The sequence below is a fragment of the Lissotriton helveticus genome, chromosome 3_1 (genome assembly GCF_964261635.1).
Source record: "Lissotriton helveticus chromosome 3_1, aLisHel1.1, whole genome shotgun sequence".
Lineage (NCBI taxonomy): Eukaryota > Metazoa > Chordata > Amphibia > Caudata > Salamandridae > Lissotriton > Lissotriton helveticus.
The window spans coordinates 1873927165-1873941484 of NC_136061.1; positions in this window are offsets into that span (position 1 = coordinate 1873927165).

Below are 14320 nucleotides of genomic sequence, written 5' to 3' on the forward strand. Positions count from 1 at the left end.
TTCTCCGAGTTGAGCTTCAGGCAGTTTCTGCTCATCCAGGATGCGACGTCCTTCATTTTTCCTGGAAGTTAAGTCTGGTGGTGATTGGGTCATTGGTGAGGGAGAGGATGAGTTGGGTGTCGTCAGCTTAGAATATTATGCTGAGTCCGTGCTGTTTGACAATGGCGGCAAGGGGGGCCATGTAGATGGTGAAGGGCGTGCGGCTGAGAGATGACCTTTGGGGCACTCCGCACTTGATTTCTGTGGGTTCGCAGAGGAAGGGTGGTAGTCTGATTCTTTGGGTTCTGCCAGTGAGGAACAAGCCGATCCAGTTGAGGGCGGTTCCTTGTATGCTAGCGTCGTGGAGTCTGGCTGTGAGTGTGCGGTGGGAGACGGTGTTGAATGCTGCAGAGAGGTCGAGTAGGATCAGGGCTGCGGTGTGACCTTGGTCGAGGAGTGTGTGGATGTCATCTGTGGTGGCAAGTAGGACGGTTTCAGTGCTGTGGTTGCTGCGGAATTCAAATTCGCTGGGGTCAAGGATGGAGTTTTCTTTGATGAATTTGGTTAGTTGTGCATTGACGTCTTCTCTGTGACTTTGGCCGCAAAGGGGAAGAGGGAGATGGGTCGGTAGTTCTTGAGGTCGATGGGGTCTGCTGAGGGCTTCTTGAGCAGGGGTCTGACTTCTGCGCGTTTCCAGTCTTCGGGGACGATGCCGATCTTGAAGGTGGTGTTGATGGTGTGTTGTAGTTCGGGGGCGATGGTGGTGGCGGCTCTGTGGAAAATGTACGGGGAGCAGGGGTCCATGGGGGCCCCTAAGTGGATGACTTTCATGGTCGAAGTGGTGTCTTCGGTGGTGACTGGGTTCCTGGATGTCGTTGCTGGAGCAGGAGGTGGAATCGGAGTTGGGTGTCTGGTCATTGAAGTTGTCGTAGAGTGCCTTGATTTTCAGATGGAAGTAGGATCCGAGCTTGTGGCAGAGGTCCTGGAAAGGGGTGATGTCCGTGGCTTCGCTGGGGAGCTTGGTGAATTCCTGGATGACGCTGAAGAGTTGCTTGGAGTTGCCGGCGTTGACGAGGATCTTGTTTTCGATTAAGGTCCTTTTGGTGGATCTGATGAGTTGGTGGTATTCCGTCATGGTGTTTTTGTAGGTGGTGTGGCCTTCTGGCGTTTTGCTGTTTCTCCAGTTCTTCTCAAGATGTCTGCAGGTGCATCTGGATTCTTGCAGGTCGGCGTTGAACCAACTGACTTTCCTGGGGCGTTGTCTATCGGGGTAGCGTAGGGGGGCAAGCTTGTCTATGCAGCTGGAGATCCATGTGTGGAGTCCTGTCGCTGCGAGGTTGGCGTCTGTCGACGTGGTGGAGGCGTCGTGGTTGAAGGTGTAGTTTAGTTGTTCCTCAGTGACTTTGCTCCAGTTCCTTCATTCATGGGGGGCTCGTGCAGGTTTGGGCGGCATGGGTTTGTCGACATAGAAGTGTACGCAGTGGTGGTCTGTCCACAGGGGTTGCGTGGGGTCGAGGGTGTGTCTTGCCTTGTGGGTGGGCGTGGTGATTAGCTGTTTCAGTCCGATGTTGGTGAGGTTGTCCAGGAGGGTGGTGGAGTTGGGGTCCCTGGCGTTGTCAAGTTGGAAGTTCAGGTCTCCGATGAGTATGTAGTCCAAGGAGGTGATGGCGTTGGGTGCAATGAGGTCGACGATGGTAGTGGCGAATGAAGCGCTGTGTCCGGGGGTTCTGTAGGCGAGGGTGCCACGGAGTGAGGTTCTGGGGCTGGTCTGAATCTGGAAGTGGAGGTGTTCGGTGGTGAAGGCGGAGGGAGCTCTTGTGTACGATGGTGAGTCCTCCTCCTGGGCAGTTGGGGCAGTCCTCCCACTGGATCTTGTATCTGTCGGGGATGGTGGTGGCGATGTCGGGCGCAGAGGAGTCATTGGTCCAGGTTTCCTTAAAGAACGCGACATCTGGCGAGAGGGTTTCGAGAAGGTCTCAGATCCCTAGGGCGTGTTTGTGCAGGGAGCGCATGTTGAGGAGGTTGCACTTCAGGGCTTCAGTGTTGTTGACGTTCAGTGTGGGGGCAGTGAGGGTGCGGTCGGTGGTGAAGGATTGGCGGCAGGAGAACTGGCCGTAGGTGGTGTTCGGCGTCGATCGTGGCAGTTGTTGTTCCTTCCGGGGTTGAGTGCAACTAAGGCAGCGCAGTTGTAGCGTTGGGAGGTCGCAGATCCAGGGTTCCTGGCCCTGGCCGGGTTCGGGTCGCGTGTGGACGCAGATGGGCTTGCCTTTGGCGCACCTTCGGCGCACAAGTGGCGCACCTGCCATTAAGTAGAGGAGAGGAAGAGAAGGGCGGGGACCGGCAGGAGGGGAGGGTCTACGGGGGCAGCAGTGGCGGGAAGGGCATGGAGAGCAAACAGGCACAGGAGACAGAAAAAAATGGCTAAAACATCTAAATTAATACACAGGCACAGGTACGATGACAAGACAGGCGCAATAAAAGTACCGTGAAGGGGCTAGAAGGAAAACAGAAAAATGGGCACAGAAAGTCAGAAAAAGGGCACAAACACAGAGACAGACAGCAGCGGCCAGCAGAAGAGCAAGGGTATTCCACTGGACCACCAGGGATGAGGCGCAAACAGGAGCCTGCGGGTGGAGAGGGCCTCGAACACCAACCTAGACAGGGGCGGCGGCAGCAGCACTACCGCAGAGCTGCTGGGGGAGACAGCAGGTCTCTGGCCAGGAGGTCAGAGGTCTAGCTCGGTCATCCCAGCAGCGGCCACCATTAAGTAGGAGGGGAGCGTGGGAAGTGGCAAGGGGGAGAGGCTGCAGAGACAGCAGCAGGAAGGGCACAGAGAGCAATCTGGCAAATGAGACAGAAATAACAGCAAAATTAACACACAGGCACAGGTACAATGACAAGACAGGCACAATAAAAGTGCTGTGAAGAGGCTAGAAGCAAGACAGAAAAACAGGCACAGAGAGACAGAAAAATGGCACAAACAAGACAAGGCTTTCCCATTGGACCACCAGGGATGAGGCGCAGGCAGGAGTCTGCGAGTGGAGGAGGGCCCTGAACACCTACATCCACAGGGGCAGCGGAAGCAGCACTACCGCGGAGCTGCTGGGGGAGACAGCAGGTCTCTGGCCAGGAGGTCAGCGGTCTAGCTCTAGCTCTAGGCATATAGACATGAATGGGTAGCCATTCCTTATTTGCGACTCGCCATTTGCGAGTCACAAATAAGGAATGTGTAGGAATCGCAAAACATTTGCTGAAACCTACATATATTGCATTTTGAGAGTCTATAATAGCGAATCGGTAAAATTCGCTATTATAGACTCGCAAAATCCAATTTTGAAACATCTGGCCCGTAGCTGTATAAAGAGTTAATAATTCATTCAACTGTTTATTCCCCAGTTTACAAGCAAACCGAAATAACGTATCCACAGCCCTGCTTGTCTGCTGTGCTCTATCGGTTAAAAGAGGTTCCCACTTTATCTGATTAATAAATAAATTGTCCAGATACGAGAAGTTACTAACTTTTTCTATCTTCTTTCTCTAAACAATAAAAGTTTTCTTTTTTGTGGTCTTTGGGCTACATACCATTATCATTTTATAAACTTCTCTTTTTAATCAAGGGATGTCATAAAATCAGTAAAAGCATCGAAGGATTTCTGCAAACTCATAGCTGTTTTTGCCAATCATACTGAATCATCTGCATAAGAAAGTAGGGGAACAAAGTAGGGGAACCAATTTTAGGGAAATCAACATCCCTTTTTAATAAAAAAAAAGGCCTCCAGCCAATATTTAAGTAATTAATGTTTTGTAATATGAATTTAAATGTATTTTTTATATTTAATTAATTCATAGGTAATTGGTTTTATGTGGTCTATATTTATTTTAATTGTATTGTGAGTAGATATGGTTTAATAAATAAGCTGTAGCATTTTATTTTTAATGCATATGGTAAATCCATTATTTTATATTATTTAAAGTGTGTATTGTTAATTTGTGTTATTTTAATGAATGATTCTTTTTAAGGAATTAGATGATTTTGTTAAATGAAGTTAATCAATATTGTTGTAGTCAATATTGTTGTTTTTAATATTTTTTTAATTTTGTATATTTAATGGTTTAAATATATTTTATATTTTCACGTTTTTTTGGTCAAGATTATGGTATTTAAGATTTTATGCAATATTTTTTGGGTGATATTTTTATATATCTTGTTTAAGCAGAGAGCGACAACATTTTGTTTAAACGATATTTTTTGGGCAATATTATCGTAATTTGATATGGCGGTGGTCAACATGAAGACAGAATACATTGGCGATCCCACTTATGGCAATGACATGTCATGGAAACTATGGGCCTCATTATGATTGCGGATAATCCGCATACTCCGGGCCGGCGGAAGCCACCGCCGGCTTGGAGTATGCGGATTATCCGCCGCAGTGAAATAGAAGACCCACCGCCAGATCAGGATGGCGGTGGGAGTGCGGTTGGACCAGCGGCGGACGGCAGGTCCGTCCGCCGCTGATCCGCAGTGTGAGGAGGGCTATTTGGTGACGGTGTCTGCAAGACACCGTCAGCCAAATTAGGAATTGCACGAACACATGCTTTTCCGCGGCGGCTTTTCCGCTGTGGAAAAGCATGTGGACTTTGGCTTTTGGGGGCCCGTTGCGGGCCCCCAGGGTGTCGGGGTGCACATGGGGGGTACCTGTGGTACCCCCCAACATTTACATGCACAAAGCGGCAGGCACCGCGCTGTGCCTGCCGCTTTGTGCATGTAAATGTAACACATGCAGTTTTAACATTGCGGCACCCGCCGCAATGTTAAAACATACAGGATGTGACCGCCAGGGTGGCGGTCGCATCCTAATTTGCACGGAGGGACCGCCGCTGCCCCTGCGGACGGTCCCTCCACCTCTGGGGTGGCGGACGGACGCAAGTCCGTTCGCCATCCTAATTGGCCCCCAAGTCCAAGGATTTGTGAGGCAAGATGTCACTTGAGGGAAAAGACCAAAGGTCCTGAGGAAGAAGCTCTTCAGGAACTTTAACTGAGCTCTTTCCCATAGACATCTATGGGGTATATGCATCAAAATTCGGTAAAACGAGTCCTTATTAGCGAAAAATAAGGAATCGCTAATAAGGAGTCGCATACCGCGATGCATCAACAGATTCGGTATTTTAAACCGAATCGCTAAAAATCGTTAAATAATCCGGTAAACACGTTTGCGAGACACCAAATCAAAGATTAGCAAATACCGAAGTAGCAAATACCGAATCGGTATTTGCGATTTTGGTATTAGCGAATCCGCAAAAAAAGAAAAGTCGCATCGGAAGCAGGCTGATGACATCACAACCAGGAAGTAACACAGCCCATGCTTCATTCAGTGCCCTGAGGAGCTCAGAGGAGGAGGCAAAGCACAGGAGCTGAGAATTGTGACAGTGACAACACAAAACAAACACTGAGCAGACAACCAGGATGGAGAAGGATGCACCCCAGGACAAGGAGACGCCCAGGAAGAGAAAACGAAAGTTTTCAGACAAGGAACTCGAACTGCTCATCGAGGGGGTGAGCAGCAAACATGTCAGCCTTTTTGGGACGCTGTCCCTAAAAGTGCCAGAGGCAGAGAAGCTCAAAATGTGGCTGTGCATCAAAGAAAGAGTCAATGCTGTAGGAGTCACCCACCGCAGCATAGACGATTTAAAGAAAAGGTGGTATGACCTCAGGAAGAGGGCAAAGGAGGGGATCGAAGAAAGGGTGAGGGATGCAGCTGGCACAGGAGGGGGAACATCCAACGTGGCTCCAAACACAGCCCTTGAGGACCTCGTCGAGGCTACAATTGAGCCAGAAGCTGTTGGGGGGTCACTCAATTGAACACATCCGGCGCAGCAGCAGGAGGAGAAGGTAAGATGCATGCCAGCGCAGATATGCAGCGTGTTGTCCACCTATGCCCATCCCCCAGGCCAATCACAGTGCATATGTAGCTGTGCCTAATGCATATCCCGTCACCAGAGTGGTCCATCATGGGAGTTGTAGTCATATCATGAAAGAGTGCATGTCTGACCCCTGATGTAATAGAAATGAAACCAGCTGCACAGGGCCATATGTCAGTGCAAAATCTCCTTTATGTAGATGAAAGTATGCAAAACAGATACATCATGGCAAAATAATAACTATGCACTGTTTCACATACAGATGCATCACCCCTTGACTCAGATGACAGCGGACGCCTCGTCATCTCAGAGACACCAGTGGTGACCGATGTTGAGACCCCGCAGGGACGTGATCCCAAAACACCACCATCACCACCATCACTACCATCACCACCAACACCGCCACCACCACCACCGCGGACAACACCACCACCACCGCGGACAACACCGCCACCACCACCACCGCGGTCAACTACACAAAGCTGCAGGGCAAATGTCCCTTCCCTGCAGGTGATGGAGTTAGAGCAGAGGCCAGCTGACACAATTGTCCCACGACAGACAGTCGTTGCTCCAACCGCCCAAGCAGCAGCACGTGTCCGAGTCAGACAGCGGGCCAGGCCCCTGGGTAGAGCTGTGGAGAGAACAGATGATCCAGCACACGGATACAGAGTGGTGGAGACACGGATGCTGCGTGTCCAGCGTCTGCAGGGCAGACACATGGGTGCAATTAACATCAACATTGCGAAACTGACAAACAAAATTGGCACCATGACTGACGCAATGCGCGAGATGACCACAGCCGTTGCTGAGGGCAACAGAGACATCAAACTGTGCCTGCAGGAACTCACACGTGCTGTAATTGCAGGCCAACAGAGCAAGCGCCGGAGGCATCGGCAGGCAAAACGATGTTACATAATGATATAAGGGGAGTAAACACAATAATAATTTACAGGAATAATAATCAAAACCAAAATAATAATCATATACTGGAATAATGAACGATCCTATAGCATGTCCGATGCACTTAGAGCAAACAAAATTGACCCTCCTGTTAAGGTAAGAACTTCTTCATGAGGAATCTTTTTGCTTCCAATTTGAAAGCAGCCTTGGAAGAGATCCTCCGAATTTCAGGTGGAAGAGAGATCCAGATTTTAGGAGCAGAGCCAGAGATGGCTTGTTGGCAAGTTCTCTTTTTGCGGACAATCTGTGGTTTCAAGAGGAGGGAATTGGCACTCCTTGACAATCTAACTCCTCCAGATAGATGCTCACCCCTTGAGTCAATGCCTATTAGAAGCCCCATTTCACTCATGTTTAGATTATTATTTTGGTATTGGTTATTATTCCTGTATCTGATTATTTCACTTACTCCCCTTATATCACTACGCTCCATCATATAGCCCACTCCTTGTCTACTCAGGACTTCTAATTGAGTTGTTATGTGTGCACTAGTTGATTCAATGACTATTATACTCCCATGTTTGACTCATGTTTTGATTGCTACCTTTCCCTATACTGTAAAGCGCTCTGATATCCTTCGGGATCAAGTTCGCGCTATATAAAACTTTATAAATAAATAAATAAATAAATAAACATGGTCCGTTCTAATGCCACCAATAGAGCCATCACTAAGCTGTGCAACAGCACAGCAGTGCTTTCGCGCAGATCTGTGTCCCTGCAGGTCGATTTGGGCCATTATTGCGGGGATGTCGCAAAGTCCTTGGAGAGAGTGACAACTGCAGTGGAGCATCTGCAGTCTGGGACTTTCAGTGCCAGCAGTTGGGAGGGGAGGAGGGGAGTGAAGCTGCTTCAAGCGTGAGCAGCATCGCTGTGCCGGAGGCCAGCGAGAGGAGGCGCAGTGCACGCAGCACCACAGCCACAGAAACACATCGCGGAGATGTGGCGGAGTCACTGACAGGAGGCTGGGGGTACGCTGCAGGTGCAAATAGCCATGATCCATTGGCTCCCTGGCCATGGTGACGTAACCATGGGCCAACTATACTGCAACATGATACACCCGTGATGACAACGGACATGTTTCCAATCGTTATTTTGATTCAGCGTCATGTTTGCGTCTCATTCATATGCACCTGACAGGTACTCATGTGCATTAAACAATTGCAAACATAAACATGTTGTGTTGGCTCTTTCATACCTGTCTCAGAAGTGATGTCTTGTGATGTATGTCCGCCTCCTTTGTCCCTCAGCTGTATTAGGCAGGTGTGCCTGTTGGTGTTGGGGGGGGTTGCTATGCACGTAAGTCGTCCTCTCCGTCCACCTCTATTGGTATCCCCCTTCGTGTGGCAATGTTGTGCAGCATGGCGCAGACTGCTATTATCCGGCAGCAGGTAACTGGGTCATACTGCAAGGCACCTCCTGTCTTGTGTAGTATCCGGAAGCGACTCTTGAGGATGCCAAAGGTTCGCTCTACCACATTCCTGGTGCTGATGTGTGCTGTGTTGTAGCGCTACTCCTGAGGTGTTGCAGGGTTGAGGTAGGGAGTGAGGAGATATTCACGCAAGGCGTAGGCGCTGTCACCTGCAGGGAGGGGAGCAAAGGGTTAGGTGCATGAATACATTTACATATGTGAGGATGGTGATCATTTAGAGGCATTTGTATGTACCGAGTAGGTGTCCCTCTCCAAATTCCCCATTGATCAGATGCCTGTGGATGCCACTGTGTCTGAATATGTATGCGTTGTGGGTGCTTCCTGGGAATTGGGATACGATGTCCGTTATGATGTGCTTGGCATTGCACACGACCTGGACGTTGATGGAATGTTATGACTTCCGGTTGCGGTAGATGTATTCGTTGGCTGAGGGGGGACAGATGGGGACATGGGTGCAGTCCACGCACCCTATCACATGCGGGAATTGTGCCACCTGGTAGAACTCCTGTTTGGTGCGGTTCAACTGCTGTGGGGTTGTGGGGAAGGTGATGTGGTGATGTATCAATGTCAGCATGGCATCTAGGAATTTGTAGAAGAAGCGTGATAGTGCGCTTTGCGACACGCCTCCAGCTTCTGCTATGACCCTCTGGAAGCTTCCTGATGCCAGCATGTGCAGGCTGCATAGGACCTGGACATGGGCTGGGATGGCGTTGGTCCTACGGGTCTGGTGCTGCAGTAGTGGTTCCAGGTCGGCAATGAGGCGCATGATCATGGCCCTGTTCAGCCTGTACTTGTCGTAGATCAGTTCCTCTGTCTGGCCCAGCAATGTGATGTGCACCCTGAAGACTCTGTCCTGGATTATCCTGTGCAAGAGCATTGATTCTCCTCCTCCTAACAAGCACGTAGGGGGCAGCCATTTTGGTTGACCTACAGGGTCTCCAGAGGCATATTTGAAGGGTTTCTGATTAGCTGCACCTGTGTTGGCTTTTTTTTTTCTTTTTTCTTCCTTCCAATATCTTTACCTCCAGTTTGTGATTCCCCTTATTTTGCTCATGCAAAATAGCGATTTTGGGCTTTTTCGGTATTTGCGAGTTTTGATGTGCATTTCGTTGCGATTCTTTATTAGCGATTGGGTATTTCCGGAGGCTGGTTTCTTTCTCGGTATTACCGATTCGCTATTTTGCGATTCGGTATTTTACCGTGGGAGGAATTTAGCGATTCTTTATTTTTTTAGGGTTTTGGGTTGATGCATTGCATTTCCAGGTTTTGCGTTCGGTATCGGCCAGTTTTACCGATTCGCAATTGTACCGGGAGGTATTTTGCTTGATGCATCTGCCAGTATGTGAACAACAGATTGGAATGGAACCCCAAATCAGCCTTTGCAGAAATGTTCAAACAGTCCCACACTGCAGGAGGCCTTAACTAAAATCAAAGAGCATGCCAGGGTGTTGTGACCTTATGTCCACCTCTAAGTTAAGTTAAAGTATTATGTGGAAATGAGCAGTGAGGTGTTTTTCTGATGGAAGTATGTTGCACAGACCCTATATCTTTGCTATTTCTGAAAGATTACTTTACTTAGAGCATAAAAATCACAGCTCAGAAGTGATTTTAAGATCACACTTAATAGCTATGGCACTTTAAGGAGTACTGTTACTGACATACACTGACAAGGCACACCCTCTAAACGTCGTGAGTAAAAGAAATAATAAAATGCGGTTCATGTAGTCTAGTGGGCACCAACATACTGCTCTGCTTCAAACTGTGGCCTGTGTTTCAGATACCCATATAATTTATTAAGAGCCTTAAATACTTAACCGAGAAAGGTGGAAAAGGAAAAGTGCTTTTGTAGATGGTTGAATGAGGGCAGTGTGCAGTTAGGGCCTCGTTAACCAAACGTCTGTGATTCACCTGCTGGGCATAAACAAGGTAAATCCCCGGACTTGAATGTCACTTCAACACAGAACTTTAAAAAGTGTTACAAAAATTCGAGAAACTTGGAAAAAGAGAGTTAAAAGAACATCAAACATTGCAAAATTGTAGACAAGAAACTATCATCTTAATTATATAACACCCTTAACCTGGTATGTGTTTTAAATAATTCACTGAGAGAGGTGGTAAAGAGAAGAACGGGGGAAGGTACAGGGGAACATGTGGCTCCCTGGAGTGGGGGGGCTGCATGCTAAGGTACTACTAGGCTTGTCAGTACACCTATGAAAACAATCATATATTCTAACAATATGCTCACTCACATCCAGTGCAGGAAATGATGAGGATCTATGTGGATCCCAGATACTACAGCTGTTTTTGAGCTGGGACAGGGTTCTGGGCTGGACCTAGTGAAATTTGATGAATTTGTCCCAGTGTAATTTGCTGAAACTGAGACACATTCAGTGAAGCCTGCAGTTTCCTGCTTTCCATTGCAAGTAGTAAGGTGCAGGTAATGGAGGGGCTATCTTATTGTCAATTCCAGCTATCCCAAAAACAAAGGCTACATTTAAGGAGACATCAGTGTTAGTTTTGTTCATATGTATGAGCTCCCAGCCAAGCTATTTAGAGCCAATCACCTAGATGCCAATGCAATGGAGGGGAGCAAAGACACACTGCTTGTTCTCACTTCACAAGTACTTAAGGGAAACATTGGAGGCAGGTTTTTAACTTTTTCAACTCCTATATATAAGTAGGGTTCCCTGTTTTCTGTTTTTAGACTTTTACAGATAAATACAGACCTAACGAATGATTGGGGTTGTCTGTAGTTATAAGACTTTGGGGCATATTACCAAGCAATAGCGATAATTATCGCTATGCATGGTTAGCGGCTAAAATTATATTGCCGTGCTCCGACGATTTTTACCGCTGAGATACCTTGATTATCAAGGTTTATCTCAAAAGCGGTAAAAATCCTGCAAAATGCATGAATATCGCTGAAAAATCAGCGATATTCATGCATTATCGTGACAATGCTCTTAGCCATGTTATCCACCCTCCATTGGATAACATAGCTAAGAACTGCTCTGGGCAGGCGTTATCTTTTGGAGATATTCGCGCTTAGCGCGAATATTTCCAAAAGTAAGGCTTTGTTGATAATTGGAGATAGCTAACATCTTGGCGCGCCCACTTTGCATGTCATTAGTGATAATTATCGCGGACATGCAAAGTGGGCCCCAAGATGATCGCTACCTCCTACTAGCTGTCGCTAACTGATGTTAGCGACAGCTAGGTAATAGGGCGATAAAATTATCGCCGCTTTAGCGGGAAAAAGTCCCGCTAAGGCGGCGATAATGGCCCTTGGAAATATGCCCATTTGTTTCTTCCCAAAAGAATCATTTTTAACATAACAACAGATTGAAAAAATGAAGAAAAAAATGGATTGCAATTTATGACCTGCAAGTAACGAAAGTATCTATGTGTCCAACGAAGTAGCCCCCTTACCTATCTACCTAAAAGAAAAAATCTTTGATCTGCATGTTACACAATGTGCATTGCAGAAGACACATTAATCCTCTATGCTATGTTATGTGTCAAAACTGTGACTAGACAAAACACAGATCTCTGCAGCAACTGTGTTAACCACCAGGGTTATCTTACCTTTATTATCAGCCCCTGAGGTGTGCTAGCACACCAAGATGTCTGGAGCATGTGCCCTAACATGTGCCCTAACCTCATGAAGAATTTTAAAATGCTGCCTTTTTAACCAACTAAACCAGAACATATATGCTGTCATTGTTGCCCTTATTGCCAGGGTTTTTTTTTTTTTTAAATAAACGTAAACGTTGACCGTCAGACTTTGCTTTTCATCACCCTGTCCCTTGGGCTCCACCCCATCCCATTGCTACACCAGTACCCTCAATTTATGGATTCCCCAATAACTGTTTTTTTCCATTTCTAGCACTGCTCATTTCATGTAAATCCCATAATGTGCGTTTGTCGGGATGTAGGCAGTACTTTAAATGGGCCGGTCCTCTTTCTCAAGAGTGACGTAATACTTTTATTAGAGAGTACCGGCACTTCTCAGAAACAAGCAGTTACTCTGGGACTTCTATTTTTCAATTTCAAGTTCTGGATGTAGGGCTTTAATTTCCATACAGGATGTGCACTTAAGGCTATGGGGTCTGTTTGTGTGTCGTGGGATCCGGGGCCCGTGCTCAGACATTAGAGACATCTTGCGTGGGCTTTGTATGCCTAAAATGTGCACAGACCTCTGCGAGGCATGTATAACGGCCACGAAGCACACGATACACGTGTAGAAATTAGCACACGTATGGGACGTGGGAGCTGCAGTGCTTCACCAGAGCGTGGACAGCTGTGTGCGCAACAGATGGAAAACACACTATCTGTCAAAACAGAGAGGCCCTATGGAAGGGCTCTGGGAGAGAAATGAACCTTGAAAGAATGGTGCGTAGGCCGCGGTTCTGATTACAGACACGGTAAAGGGCATCAGTGTATACCCACGGCTCTTCTAAGTACACATAGCAGAGCAAACAGAAAAAAACTTCACATCCCAACAAACAAAAAAAAACAAGAAAGACTTGTCTGGCAGTGAATGTGCGCCAGAGTACTTGTGATTCTTCTGTGCTCTTGTGAGCCAATAAATTATTAAGAAGACAGCAGCCTCCCTTGGTCCCAGGGTAAACAATGGGGATGAAAGAGAGCGCAAAGCCAGCCCTGCCGAGATCTTACAGCGCCGTTCCTTGCGGCTCCTTTGTTTGCTCGGATGTGAGGTAGGCTGTCTGTGGAGCCTGGCACGCTCAGGTGTGGAACCGGTTCGACCATGATGGGAGCCAGGAGCCACTCTGGCTGAGGACAACCTCTCGGGGAACAGTCACAGGTGTGGAGCAGAGGAAATATTCAATGGGTCCTATTCCAACCTGGTGTTCCATGGCCCTAACGAGAATCCCCTGGGACCTGTGGCTTTTACCATCAGTTCATTCGTTACTGTAGCCATCCACGGGCTTCTTGATGTTTTTTAGGTATGTTCTCTGGACCACCATGTGTTGAATGGAGCCTAACCCTGGTGACTACCAGAATTTTACACCCTTTACGCGACTCTGAGGTATAAGTGTCTGCAGCATCCGGTAAGGTCATGATGAAATAGGAGCCTAGTCCAGGCAGAATGCCAGAGCGTAACATTGCTGAGATGGCTCTTAAATAAGAGGGCCTGAAGCATCAGATGAGGGCATGAGGAAATAGGACCCAGCACCAGTCCCATTTGCGTCTCTCGTTGTGCACCCAAAAGTGTATACAGGTAGGTAGGAACTATGCTGCGTTCCCTTACACCGACGGATTGGCAGACATTAAGGGGCCGGTTACGATGCGGCCTGTTATGGCTCAGACCGACGTTTGGAGCCTTCAGGGCCACATCGTAAACAGCCCCGCGGTTTACTTTCCGACTGCCTAATTGTGATCTAGGCGGTCGGAAAGTAAACTGGCCAGTCATTCCGTCTGGCTTCCAATGGGCTGTAGGAGCCCGTCAACCAGTGGGAAGCCGGACAGTAATCTTAAAGGCGGGCCTTTCTGCCGTTGAGATTATGATGCCCGATTTCCGACATGGTTTCCATGCCGGCCTGTGCAACATGAAAAACATGTCGGAAAGCGTGTAATACTCAGAATGGAATGGTGCACTGGGCCAGTGTTCTCCTCAAAACAATCATTTAGACAGTCTTTGTTAATATTCCTCTTTATTTGTTTTTTTCTTTCTTATTTTATTTTAATTCTTCATGTGTAATCCATGCATATAAAAATCATCCAGCCAATGCGTTTCGTTCAAAGTATTGAACTTAGTCAGGGCTCATATATATCCTATTTAGAGAGTTTTTCAAAAATGTTACTGCAATATTCAGTGTGTAAGTGGATGCATCAATATTCCTCATTCTTGAGATGGGTCAAATAAATCCCATAAATGTCTCAAAACAGCTTAGTCTGTAAGTAAGGAAGCAACTATTATTTGCCCGTCATAGGTACCTTCAGTCGTATAGTGCTCCCCTCAAGCTAATCCACAGGTACTTTCCAACCGCCTAATCATGATCTAGGTGGTCG